At 35.6% G+C, this 14,706-nt stretch overlaps 2 long non-coding RNA genes across 4 annotated transcripts in view; both read right to left on the bottom strand.

The window, feature by feature from the left end:
• LOC143714206 (uncharacterized) overlaps positions 1-14,706 on the bottom strand; it is a 95,908-nt gene that overhangs the window by 17,014 nt on the left and 64,188 nt on the right. For all 3 annotated transcript variants that reach the window (XR_013195424.1, XR_013195423.1, XR_013195425.1), the window contains exon 5: positions 14,070-14,165. This is a non-coding gene — a long non-coding RNA (uncharacterized LOC143714206). The remainder of the gene's footprint in view (positions 1-14,069; positions 14,166-14,706) is intronic.
• LOC143714031 (uncharacterized) lies at positions 1,458-4,580 on the bottom strand. Its single transcript, XR_013195387.1, has 4 exons — positions 4,294-4,580; positions 2,408-2,461; positions 1,956-2,052; positions 1,458-1,731 (listed from the first exon to the last, which is right to left on the bottom strand). It is a non-coding gene; the product is annotated as an uncharacterized LOC143714031 (long non-coding RNA).

The following is a 14,706-nucleotide window of genomic DNA, read 5'->3' as shown; positions in this document are numbered from 1 at the left end:
CTAAAATATATGAAAGTTTAATTTTTATCATTGCATTATGGAAAATAATTAACTTGATCACAATTTGCTAATTTTTTGAGAAGGACCTGTATATATATAAAGGAATAATATTCACTGATTCATTTTATATTACTATAATTAATTGTCTGATGAAGAAAAAAAACCTTTTGCCCTCCTTCTTAGAGTTGCACTCATAAATAAGGCTATGGAAAGTTATGACGTAAAGTGGGATGCGAAGGCATGTTTATCTTAAAGGATAGTTCACCCAAAATGAAAATGTTATCATTAATAACTCACCCTCTTCATTCCAAACACACAAGACTTTCGTTCATCTTCGGAACACAAGTGAAGATATTTTTGATAAAATCTGAGAGCTTTCTGTTCCTCCATTGACAGCTACGCAACTACCACTTTCAATCCCCAGAAAGGTAGTAAAGACATCATTAAAGTAATCCATGTGACTCCAGTGGTTTAACGTCAATTTTATGAAGCGACGCGAGTGCTTTGTGCAAAAAACATAATTTACCACTCTATTTACAAAATATTAAATCTCCAACGCAAAACCTTTCTGGGGATTGAAACTGGTAGTTGCGAAGCTGTCAATAAAGGGACAAAAAACACTGTGCAGCAGACTGAGGTTCACTGTTAGACAACACTGTTGCCAGTAAGTTACTGTAATTAAGATTTACAGTTCCAAACCGTATTTCAGTTTTACAGTAACTACATGGTACTGTAATTGTGTAATACAGTGCATTACTGTAAAAAATAAAGCTAATCAGTACGCTACTGTAATAATTTTTATTTGTACTAAATATAAATTAGATTTCATAATTTTGATATAGAATTAATTTTTATTTTTATCCTACATAAGTACTACTGACATTCAAATCAATTAGACAAAATTATTACAAAATACCCTTTTTTATTTAAAACATTTCATATACATCACAAAATAAACAGTCTGCCAATGCTGGAAATTATGTGTTACATTTTTACACATTAATGGGGGAGTTTAGGGTTTTGTGTTAATTTTAACAAAGTAAATATGTCAGAAAGGTTAGCACAAAGATGTGTAAACGTTAAATTAACACATTATGTGCTGTCCATCACAGCACAGATTGTTAAAAAAAGTACATAAAATCCTAAACAAAACGTTAGCATTTGACAAAATGATTGTAGAGGCACTGGTTGTTTAGCTTATACAATTATTAAAATGAAATAGCACCCATTACATTCATAAAACTGCAAAATATAAATACATTAAGCAGTCAAAAAGGAAATGTCCAACACAGGGCAAAACACTGTTCTTTTCACAATACATGACACATAACCCCACCTTCAAAATAATTATTTCCAAAGATTTGTTGGACACTGAGGACAACAAAGATACATTGTTGGATTCATGTACACTCGTGGCCAAAAAAAGTATTTAAGTGTCCTAATGTTTTTGAAAGAAGTCTCTTTGATGCTCAAGAAAGATTTCTTATTATTATCAATGTCTGACTGTCTACTCCTCCATCTTTTCCACAGCATAGGAGTAAAAGTCATCATCAAACTATTCTTTAAAAAGCCAACACAATGTTTTTGTCCACCTTTGTGAATAAATGAACTTCTCCAAAGATTGGTTCCTGTTCAGAACTTGACTGACAACATCAGAATGTTCCCTGGTCTGTATGCGTGTCCACAAACACAAATGTACTCAGTCCTTCAGAGGAGATCCCGGTTCCAACACTATATAAAACAGAGAGAGAGAGAGAGAGAGAGAGAGACAGAGAGAGAGAGAGGGGGGGGGGGGGGGTAATTCCATATTAGTTTTTTAAAAACATTTTTATTATTATTTACTAAAACTTTTATATATATACATATATATTTGTAAACAGCTTTTTGTCAATCGCATTTTCAAACATTTCAGGTTAACTAAATTAAATTATGCCAGATTAAATTTTAATACTTACATATCCTAAATTCTGTCCAAAAATGCTGAGATCCATAGAGAGAAAGACTGAAATCGATGTTTTAGCCGATTTCAGCTTGTCTGCAGTGAAGGGGTTCCTGTTTGAGACAAATACACAGTAAGATACATGCAAGAAATCACTGAGTGAGGATTGTTCTCCTTCCAGTACTTAACCCACCTGTGTAACAATCTGGTGAGACTCAACATAGAAAGTGGTCCATCTTCTGATTGGTTAATTTGCTGTGTAATAATTATAATGTTAGACATGATGCAAAGGTCACTTAGCCTATTTGATATGAAGTAAGCCAATTTTATAGAGATTTTATAAGATATTGTATGCCACCTGCACAAGTGGCTCCAAAGCATTTATCAATTAATAATTCTTATCATTTTAGCAAACTTATGTTAAAATATATTAAAAAAAAAATGATTTCAATTACAGTTTAGGCTTACCTCAGGAATCTTGCTAGACGTCACTGGCGCGAATTGGCGCTTTGTAGCAGTTGCCTTTATAAACACATACAAAATTGCAGTAAATATCAAATTCCATTAAAAAAATACATATATAATATGTTATAGTTTGCAAATTAATGCTAAAACTAGAAAGGTGGCCGCTGCAAGGTTATTTTCTCAACAGCAGAGTTGGGTATAACGCGTTACAAAGTAACGTGTTACTGTATTCTAATTACTTTTCGTGGTAACGCAGTAATGTAACTCATTACATTTTAAATTTATGTAATTTGATTACAGTTACTGATGTCAATAAAATTCAGTTACTTGCGTTACAAATGTATTGTTAACAAAAAAATATTTAGTAAAATGCCTTTCTAATCACGTTTGGCCGGCTGCGTCAGCATGCGCTTTAATGAATTACCGGAGAACGCGCTTCATGAGGCACACTCACACACTCACACACACACACACACACACACACACACACACACACGCAGCGCTACACGGTTTGGAGCACAGTCTGGCCGTTTCTCAGTAGTAGCCTACGCAAACTTCGGACTTGCGTCCTTGGTAGTTCAGACTTGCCAAGTTCGACTCAGGAGAACGAACTCCCGAGGACGAGAGGACGCGAGTCCGGTTATTCTGCAAACGGAACCGCGGCGTTCTTGATCGCGTCACTCAGCACGCTCTGGCTACTCCGGTCTCTTTATGTAGCTATATTTCAGGCAACAATTAAACGAAATATGGTATAAAGTACAACTCTGCCTCTTTTCGTCAACAATAAAACAAAATATGTTATAAAACACAACCCTGCTTCTTTTTGTTTTCATTTTAAAAATATGAAACATTATTGATAATTAAAACTGACATTTAACAGAGACAGACATGTCATTTTATTTTATTATACATGTACATACAGAGAATGTATAGTAAAATAAATATAAAAAATATTCTATATATTTTAAAATATATAAAATAAAATTACACAACCCTGTCTCTTTTTGTTAAATGTCAGTTTTAATGCTCAATAATATCCAGTAAAGTATAAGTAGCCTAAAAGGTATAAGAAGCTGTACAATTAGAAATAAAGCAAACAGTTCAGTCAAACATAAGTCAGCTCTCTAATAGGCTACAAAGTTAAAGTCACCTCTCGATGCATCCTGGGTAAAAGGGGCGGATCAGGAACACATCAGTGGTCTTGAACTGGACTTGGCTAGATGTGAACTTTGAATTGGAACAGTACTTGGGCAGCGACTGATGACGTTTCACAAGTCCACAAGAACATATTGAGAAACAGCCCTCTCTTCTGTCTCGCATGCGCGCTCTTTCTCGCACGCTCTAGATTCCGGCAGATTTGAACTAATTTGCGGGCATCAAGGAGCCGCTATCAACATGCGGGAGACTCCCGGAACTTCCAGGAGACTTGGGATGTCTGTATTCTGCAATATTAAATTACGGAAAGAACTGAGTTTCACTTTGTAGTGTATTCTTGTAGTTTTAATAGGTTTTCAAAGTAACTTGAAAGTAAAGTAATTAGTAATCTGATTACTTTTTACATGCAGTAATCAGTAATGTAATCAAATTACAATTTTAAAGTAGTAATTAGAAATTTGTAGTGGATTACTTTTTTTGAGTAACTTACCCAACACTGCTCAACAGTAGGCCAACACTACAACCAAGACAGAATTTCACATTAGTTAAGTTAATGTTAATGTAAACTAAGCGTTGCTCCTTGGCGTATTTTAACAATTCAATTCAATAATCTAACAAAGTCTGTAAGATGAAACGATAGCGCAGTTTACCGTGGTAAAGTTCGTTACTGCCATGTTGACGAGTATAATGTTAAACTAGGGTGCACAAACCAACACACACAGAATGTTTTTCACCTTGCTTTCTGGTCTCTCTCTCGGTGAAGTGAATTCCGTCTCTTCCCCGGGCCAGACACGAACGGCGCGGTCCAACAAAAGACAGTCAGAACCCAGTGATATTAGGCTACACTGGATGGTCCAGTGCGACACGACAAATCCCAGACAGTGTATAGTGATGCGCTGTTATATTTCTGACGTACGGTGCTCCGAGTCCAAGCGCTTGCACTATTTCTAACAAGGGACAAACAGGTTTGCATTTTGCAGTAATGGTCCGGACGCTTCAATGAGTCCAATATAGAAAGCCTCTGACTAGACACGGTGTGTAAGGCAAAAATTAGAAAATAAAAAGCACGATGGAATGGTGCCAGTCAGAGAGACCGTTACGTTAAATACAGTAGTATACTGCAAATTTAAAATATACAGTAAGTCTCTGTATGTGGTGTTTGACGTCACAGAAAATTCCCATGATGCAATGGGAATCACAGTTATTTACTGTAAAGAGAAATAGCAGTATAATACTGGGTGATTTAAAGTAAATAACTAGAAATTACAGAAAAGTCTAACAGTGTTCCATTCATTGCCATTTCTTACTCAAAGAGTTGCAAAAGAACCTTCACAAACCCCTTTTCTGCGCAAAGTGTAGTAGCCAAAAAAGCATGCATGAATAGACAGTTTGAAAATCCATCAGAAATAGTAGGTCACGAAATCCAAGCACTTTTACAGGCATACCATTTTAAAATCGTATGATTTGGGAAGCACTAATTCTCATCTTGCACATGGTTGGACAGTATGCAAATTGGGACGCAACTAGTCTCTCAAAGATAGTCGGCTTGTGTACGTATATGGATTCTGGGTAGCGCAAAGGAAATCTGCTTGGTGTAAAATTTAAAAAAAAACATACAATGTTAATCATGTACGCACACGTGTGCATGCTCAAATGTATGAATGAGTTGATCTGGATGGCTACACTCATGCATTTCCTCTGTTAAGCAGTAGGCCCATGAATAGCTCAGGCAGAAACCAATGAGCAGTAAATGATTGGGGACATTAGAGCTGCCTTTCTTTCACACTCACTTGTTAGTGTCCATTGAAACAGAATGCCAGATTAGATTACTCTAAACCTGCTCTTAACTCCACTGCAAACAGAAGGTGAAAGAGAAAAGAAAACTGCTGGTTAGAATGTGTTATGTTAAAGTCACCATTGAAATCAAAATTGACAGTTCTAATTTTTCAATGGAGTATTTATTATAAATGATTTATCCATGCACATTATTATTATTTTTTATATGTGCCCTTAATCTTTAATCAAAAGAACTTCCCCTCCGCTTTTGCGGCGACATCTCTTCTCTGATGATGTGTTAACTGGAGTGAGGGCGGGGCAACCTGTCACTCACATGAGATCATCCAATAAAAAAACACTACCAGCCCCAATGATCCAATCAATTCCCAATGGACAAAATCAAGTCCTATCCTACATTGTTCAAGAAGCCGTTTCACTCGGATTTATGTCACAAAAGGGAAGAAAAGACTTTAGCGACTTCTGTTTCATGCTGACTTTAATTTATCAAACACTAATTGCTTAAAAACTCTAGTACTTCTAAAAATTAAAACAGCTAAAAAATTAAAACAAGCTGAATTTATATATGCCAGACAATGGGTTTTCTATATACAGTTCCTAAAAGGATAGTTGACCAAAAATGAAAATTCTGTCCTTAAGTCAACTCAAAACACAACAGAATGTAGTTTGAAAAATTCCAGATTTTTTTTTTGTCCATTCAATGAATGTCAAAGGGGCCCAATATTGTTTTGGACTTTCAATATACAGACAAAAAAACCCAAATAATTTCTTATATGTTCCAGAGAAAAAAAGAAAAGAAAAAAAACTGATTTGAAACAACATGAGGTTTTGAGTAGATAATGAAAGAATGCTTATTTTGGGTAAACTTTCCCTTTAAGGTACCAATGTTTAAGTAAACTTAAAAAAAACAAAAAACTATGTAATATGCTGTCTTTGTAAGTGTGACCAAAGTATCATTTCAGGACCTTCAACAAAACCCTTCACTGGGGCACTTACATTTTCCTCATTAAAAATGTTAATTAAGTCAAAGATAATTGTATTGTCCAATCTGCCCATCTCTAAAACCTTTGAGCGAATATATATACAGTTTGTATATATTTTTTAGTAATTTATATTCTGATTGCTGATCTTAGTATTAGCTGGATGGTAATAAAATCTGACACATTTGACTGATCAATGATTTACTAAAATTCTAAATATGTTGCCAAAGTTAAATATTATCACCTCCCACAGTGTTATAAACGATGACTATGAAGCATTGCAGACATTTCAGCTTTGTTCACGTTATGGTTTGACACTCTTGACTTTTCCTAAAAACAACTATTTGATATGTCCCACAAGGTATTTTTGGCACTTCGAGTGATGGCCATGAGAGAGAGACAGATGTATTGTTGGAGTGAAGCACAGGCACTTAAGTTGTTTGATGCGCTGTAAGTGTGTAAGTGAAGCACCGAGGGCTAAAGCTGTTTTTTGATGTGTATAAATTGCACTTCTTTGATGTTGCTGCTGGTTTTTGAATCCCGTTTGATAAGCTTGTCAGTCGACTCATCTGCAGTAATTACTGTCAGTTCTCGACTTCTCGTATCCCAGTAGATGAATAGACTACGCAGACTCTACCACGGAGATGTCGCATGTGAAACGAACGTCATTACATTTATCAATGAATCAATTAATCCTCCGTTTCATTTATGAAACACATTTGGTAATTCCCTCAGAATCAAAGTAGGTACTTGGCTGTCGAACAAAGCTTTAATTTGACGGCTGAATGTGAAATCCAAAAGCAAACTGCTGGGGAAAAAACAGCCTAGACCAGCTAAATTGGCACTAGTCAGAAATGAAGAACAAAGGTTTAGATGAGGATTGTTGCAGCCTTAATTTGCTGAATTCAGGTTGGATTGTTTTAGTCATCCCATTTCCTGTATTGTGGGATAAATTGGAAAAATGTTGCCATATGACCTAAGTGCATTCAAAACAGTTATTATGTGGCATAGTCTACTCAACCTGATTGGATGCTGCTTTGATTCGATCCAAAGTCCTCTGATGGGCCCGAGTCTGATAAATTAAACATATCCCTAATACACATATTAGCTCAATTATATACAGTTGCAATAATGCTAAATGTTACATTCATTTACATAAAAGACCACATATCTCTTTCAGAACAAATAGAGTACACTAATGGTGTTTAAAATGCAAATGTCTCAAATTTACTGCCATTTGACGTATTGAAATTATCATTTGGTATCTTGATGCATAATGTATATCGAGTTGTGTACAGTCATGAATTTAATGTATACTTAATGGCATTAAAACATGCATCTTTGTTAATCATTGCTTTTAACAGTGAAAAGAGTCAACTGAACTAAGACATTTTAGAAAAATCATTAGTGTAATTTAACGCATGCATGATCGGAGCACATCAACACAAACTTAATATTTTTCAACATAACCGTTCATAAGTTTGGGGTCGGTAATATTTTCTTAATCCAAATAAATCTCTTATGCTCTCCAAGGCTGCATTTATTTGATCAAAAATACAGTAAAAAACATGATATAGTTAAATATTATTAATTTAAAATAGCCTATCTGTTTTCTATTGTAATATATTTTGAAATGTAATTTATTCGTTTTCAGCAGCCATTACTCTAAAAAAAAAAAAGTGAAATTTTGATTGTTACTTTTGATTGATTTAATACATCCTTGCTGAATAAAAGTATTCATTTCTTTAAAAAAAAAAAACTTGAAATAGCAGTGTTAATTAGTGTAACTAATTATATATTAGTGTAATTATAATTATATTAGTCTGTGGATTATGACAACTATTATTATATTACATTATTATATAACTATATATAACACAGGCTTGTGTGAATACACACTAATCATGCTGCAGTTTGAAGTCTACTATCAATCAAACAGGATCTTTATATATCATTTAATAAATAAATAATTGTCATTTTGGTTTTTAAATCTGAAATGGCAATGCATGTGATTAAATGTGTGTGTGTCTTTGTGTAGTGTATGTCTTCTACTGATAGACAGTGACAGTTATTGATTTCAGAGCACAGAATGTGAACTCATTGAGATCTCAATCATAAAACGTTTAAGATCAGATATGACAATACTGCAGATATTACAACGGCTTCTAGCTTAAAGCATGGACTGATGTCATAACATGCATTGAAATCCACACGCTTTTATTAATCTAATCTAAATGAAACTGGGATCCTGGGACCCCCAGGGGGTGGTTGGGGAAGAGTCTGGACAAAAAGGGGGAAAAAAATTATTATAATAATTACAGATAATAATAATAATGTGATTAAAATAAAAAGTTAGTTATTAATATATTAAATAGATTACTTTTTATTAAATACATTATTTAATTTTTTATAAAAAAATAAAACAAATAAATGATACATGTAACAGTACATTATTACATTACATACTATAGTGAGTAGAATTTTTTTTAACTTAATATAAAGTTTATATTTATAATATAATTTTTTCAGTCTATACATTGGGTGTTTATGGCATCCCTCACACAAGGATGATCATATTTGGGACTCCATGGCATCTAAAAGATTGAAAATCCATGTTCTATGGCATTAAATAATATTTTTTCATGTATAAACATAAATATATCAACTTTTACTTTACTGACATTAACTTAATAAAATCATACTTGTCTAAAGTATGTATTAATTCATGCATAAGCACACACTCATAAACATAACTGGGACTCTTCAGATCAAACGAGCTCAAGTGAACCATCATACATGCCCCTGCCAATCAATCATCATGAGTGACAGCTGTGAGCGCTCTCTGTTCCCGCGTTATCCACCATCCCCGGGTTTAAAGTCTAGTGTCAGACTGAATATGAGTCACTGTAATGGAAAGAGAACAGAAAGATATAGTGAATCTAACAGCATCTCCCTCCTATCTCCCTTTCAATCTGACTTTACATTCGGCTGACCTTGACAAGGCTCTCTCTCTGTAAAGTGGACTGAGATTGCTCGGGCCCCTGGTATCCAGGCCAATCAGCAGGGGGCTAAACATCTCTGCGCTCTCGGAAAAATTCCTGTTTAGCTTCCGATTACAGCGATTCTTGCGTTTTATTCGTGAAGACTCTGTGCTCTGGCAAGCCGAAACGGCGGGTAGGATAACTACCCATTATCCTGCAGTCCCGCTCCACCGGCTCGGCCAATAAAACCCCAATCTCCCCCTAAACAGTGGATGTGTTAGCGTGAATGTGCGTCGCTCCTGCTATAGGCTTTGCATTTACAATCCTCAGTTTGTCTGCGAATGTCTTTGGGTATAATAACGTAATTGATGTGAGAGAATTGTGTGTGTAATCTAAATGATTGTGGATGGGTGATATAATAGCAATATGATAGTCGTCTTTCCCAGACTGCTGAGCCAAATAATACTGTCACAGTGTCATGTTAGCCCTGGGTAAAATGGGACTCATAAGAGACAGCAATTTCCTTCCACTCTCCTCCAATGTCACTATAAAATCAATTAACCATCACGACTGACCTTTCTCTCTCTATAAGCTTTTAGATCATCACTCGCGCAATGTACAACTGACATTTATATAAAAAAGAGAGGGTGAGTAAATAAAGAGATAAAAAAGGGATGGTAAGACGTAAAGTGGGGAATTCAGTGAACAGCATGCTGTATTTCAGCGCCGAAACCGTTCTTATTCACGAACCACCCAATCCAGTTTAACCAAGCGCTAAATGTGCAAATATACGCCCTCCTTTTTATGCAAATTGGGGTCATTATAGATTATCGGTATGGTTTTACAGCCTGCTTTCCATGGAACGGAAGCGCACAGAACTGAATTGTGCTGTGCAAATTACAATTTTGAGGCTATATTTGCATAATTCCCTGATTTGTATAATTCTTTTAGCAACTCTGTTGCAATTACTCTCTGCAATTATTGATCCCCACTTCTGTGATTTACGATTCTTAACCATGAATAACTTAATTAGTTTCTCATTCTGAAGTTAAAATATTATTCAATAAGCGATAATACCAGGCCATTGTCAATACATGAGATCTAAATGCCCAAATCATTTTGTAAAAATAAAGAGCAACATAAACATCAAACCCCTGTTTCAAAAGATTCAGAAAACCCTCAATTCGAAAATAACAATTACATAAAGGTGCTATACAGTATATCATATGTAGAATTCAGAAACCCTTGTTATTAGCGACATCGGAGGCAGTTTAAGCTTGGGGAGGCAATTTTTTTTATTAACAATTTTTGTAATACTAATTTAAAACTCTCTTCACATTCTGATAGCAAGCAACAATAGAAGTAGTCTAAATATATAAACGTACATATATCTTCTGTGGAAGTCTCACGCATGTCTAAACTGTAATTACGAGATGGCGACCCGTGACGTTCTACAGTACCCGGAGCTGTTTACGTCCTCAGACTCGGATTTTTGAGATTCTGACAACACTATCAACGCCGAAATGAATCTGCATCAGTCAGGTAGTACAAGTAAGAGCTCTGTAATTTGTTTAGTCACTACTATTGTAATGTTATGTGCTTTGAGACATGAGGTAATTAAACGCCTTCTCTCGTCTCGTGACGCTTCATGTGTTTTGGAGGCGTGGCTGTGGAAACACTCTGAAGGGAGGCTGGGATCTTATGCTTTCAAAGCTAGATCGCTATTGCTAGCCTCCAAAATTGCCTACCCTACTTTTAAGTGAACTGCAGCCAGCAACTTATTGCTCGTGCTTGCAAAACATACAAGACACTGAACGTGATTCAATGCCCTGATATACTCAGAGTGAAGTTGTTTTTCATTTCACGCATACAATTCAAAAGAAGTTGGAAATACATTTGCAGAGATACTTTTAAAGAACATCCAGATGCCGTCCAAGCTTCTGAGAATGACGGTTAGATGAATATGTAAATATGTGCTGAGTGCTTTGCTCTTTATAATAAAGTAGGCCTAAAAACAACAAAAATGACAGCAGTGAGAAAGCAGCAGAAAGCATAGTGATGTGTATTTTTTTGCACAAGGCCTGCGATTCATGTTGACAGATGAGGTAAATAAAATAAAATTATAGACTAGACTAGCCTAGATCTGGCTATGTGATACTATAGTTTGACTTTTCATCCCTTTTCTTTGCATAACACTGTGGCGAGCAGGATGAGGCCGAGGGACGTGAGAGAACGGCGCAAGGCCGGTGGCGTGAGTGTTAATGGATGACACCTGTGAGACGCACCGGTCTCGCGTCTCTCACGGAGGAGCGGAAGCATAAAAGGAGGAGTGACGACGTTGAAGATCGAGAGAGGAACAGGCCTGATTTTATTTTGTGTTTTATTTCTGTTTTGGGTAGCCAGCAGTCATCCGCGAGGGGTTGCTGGCGGTTCCTTTTGTGTTTTTATTTGTTTTATTTTTAAAATTAAAGTCTTTAAATGTTCGCCGGTTCCCGCCTCCTCCTTCCCATAACAACGAACCTTATTACAAACACATTGACATTACAGTACAGAATAGCTCTTTTGGCATTATCCTGCACGTACTGAAGCATTCGTTTCATAGTACAAAAGAGAGGCTCTCGGGAAAGGCGCATAAGTGTTACCCAATCCTTTTGATTTACAAGGCAAAATTCATACATGCAAATTCTTGCATATAGCCCATTTTAAGGCAGGATGGTACAGAAGGCCCAATTTCATAACAAATAAAGTGATTTGGCAGGAGGAAATATGCTCGAATAAAAATTCAATGGACAGATAAGGCAAAAAAAAAAAAAACTTCCGATAAACAGTAATCCCATGCTGAAAGGAGTGCTTCCTGTGTATGTATAGTTGCTGGATGGGTTTGCGCTGTTTTCTTTATCACACATAATTATTGAGGATAACGCAAAACGAAAATAATGCTCTCTAATGATAACTTCCCATCTGTCGCATCACAGTATGTTAGGAATAGGTGTGAGGTGAGAGAGCATGTTGAGAACCCACTGTCAACATAATTATTCTCCGACTTTATAACGCTTATGTCATTCAGAACATTCTCTTTAACCTGTGTCTGATTTCTTTTCTTTAGTGTCTGATTTCTAAATAAAAAAAATAAAAAAAAATAAAACATTTGTGTCCCACAAAAAAAAAAGAATAGAACAGTAAAAAGTAGAAATAGAAATAGTAATGGAAATCTATGAGGTCTACAAGGTTCAAATCATATTTGATCAAGTTTTATAAAGCTGTACCATTTAAGACATTAGGAGGAATTTATTGATAAGGACCTTATAAACATTATACTGAAACTGCCCAACAACAAATAAAATTACACTATCAATTGCAATCTGATATACTGATATATTCGTGTGGATTCAAACACTCCTGAACATTAAATCACTGTGACAGACACCATCTGAAAGACATATGTTTGAGTCTACGCATACACAGCAGTTTCACATGTTGGACGTGGGACACAGAGATTTGTATGGTCACGAAGAAAACAGGTGAGGGTCTCCAAAAGTGATAATTCCCATGTACCTCCTGACCTGGGAGAAACGATCACCCTGCTGAGTGTGTGTGTGTATGTTTGGTGTGGAATATGAGAAATTCATCTCAAAATACTGACAATTCACTCTACTTGAATAAATCTCATCTGCCAAACTGACATATAGTCTTTTCAGTAATGTAATTTATTAAAGATCTCATTCTCAATATTTCTTGAGCTTGTGTACCCCAATATAATATCGCTCTTAAGTCATACATTTTGGACATGTACCATGGAATACCAGCTTTTTTTCTAGACATATGGTAATACCATGTATTTTTGTTGTACCTAAATATGGTAGCCATTCACAGTACAAAAGCACCATAGTATTAGCATCTCTATACCATAGTATTGCCAGTGGTGTTTATCCATTTATACATCCACTTCTCTGTCCATTGATCCGTCCATTCATCCAGCCATTCATTATTGTGTTCAACTGATGAGCCTTTGAACATTTTCAATATAATCAAAGCTAAGATATTAAAATTCTTAGAAATGCACTTCATTCTTGAAGTGCAGCATGTATTCCTCAAAATTAATGAACTTGGCTTCAGTAAATTGAGTGTTCGGATTGAAATTGAGTTTAACCAAAGGTTATTATGGGAGAAGAAAAGACTAAATGAACAGGTCTGGACATGTTCTACAGGTTAAAATGCATGACATCATTCTTCCATTAACATCTCCATATTGGTACAACATCTTTGAATGAGGAGCACACATCCTAAATTTTACAACATAATTGTCTCTTTACAAAGCTACAAAGAGAATAAATGAGTTCTTTTATCAGAAAAATGTGGTTTGTAGCAACAGGTCACATTATAGAGATATTAGGAGGAGAGATAAAAAAAAGTGTCATGGACAAGACAAGGAATTTTTGACCTGTGAACAGCATAAAGAAAATACATATCGCCTTCTTTTTATAGGTTAAGACAACTAAACAGACACAGATCAAAGGTGATCAAAACTAATTTTATATGTGTCTGTGTGTATATATATATATATATATATATATATATATTTATTCAATGGGCCTTTATTATTATATATTGTATATCATACAATGAAATACTACATACATTATATACTGTATGTAGACTATTGGTGCACAAACAGATACACTTTTTTTTACCAGAGTTAATCCTGAATAATATACTGTACACAGTCACTCTGTTAATAATTCAATGCACACTCACCCAATCAGACTTTCCCACGCTCTACACTGGGGGAAGATGGTGGTTTCTGTGACCAATTGATCTTCGGCCCTGTCCAACAAATCTAGCACTGATCACCTGAAAACAGGAAACAGGTGTTATCAAGGGTTATGTCTCCGCTCCTGTTCACACCCTCCTGGTGAGGAACACACACACACACACACACACACACACACACACACACACACACACACACACACACACACACACACACACACACACACACACACACACACACACACACACACACACACACACACACACACACACACACACAGGCTTCATGCCGACATTTACAACAGGCTCTGTAGTTTGAGGTAAACACATGGTGATGAAAGTAAACACATGCTCTCTCCATTAGTCACATGGACGACAACAAAACAACATTAACCATTCAGAGCAGGACAGCATTAAAAACCACCATTGCCATTGCCATCAGAATCACAAATTAAACAGAGCACTATAATGAGGATTTCAACACTAAATGTATTTATTTTTAATTTTGATGTTGACTCAATCACACACACTTAAAAATAAAGTTTCCAAAAAGGGGGTTTTACAGATATGCCATAGAAGAATCAGTTTTGGATCCACAAACAACCTTTCATTGAACAGTTAT

The sequence above is a fragment of the Siphateles boraxobius genome, unplaced genomic scaffold (assembly GCF_051911475.1).
Source record: "Siphateles boraxobius isolate OS27281-9 unplaced genomic scaffold, OSU_SipBor_1 53, whole genome shotgun sequence".
NCBI lineage: Eukaryota > Metazoa > Chordata > Actinopteri > Cypriniformes > Leuciscidae > Siphateles > Siphateles boraxobius.
The sequence above is the reverse complement of the archived record's forward strand: the minus strand, read 5'-3'. Positions and strand labels throughout refer to the sequence as shown.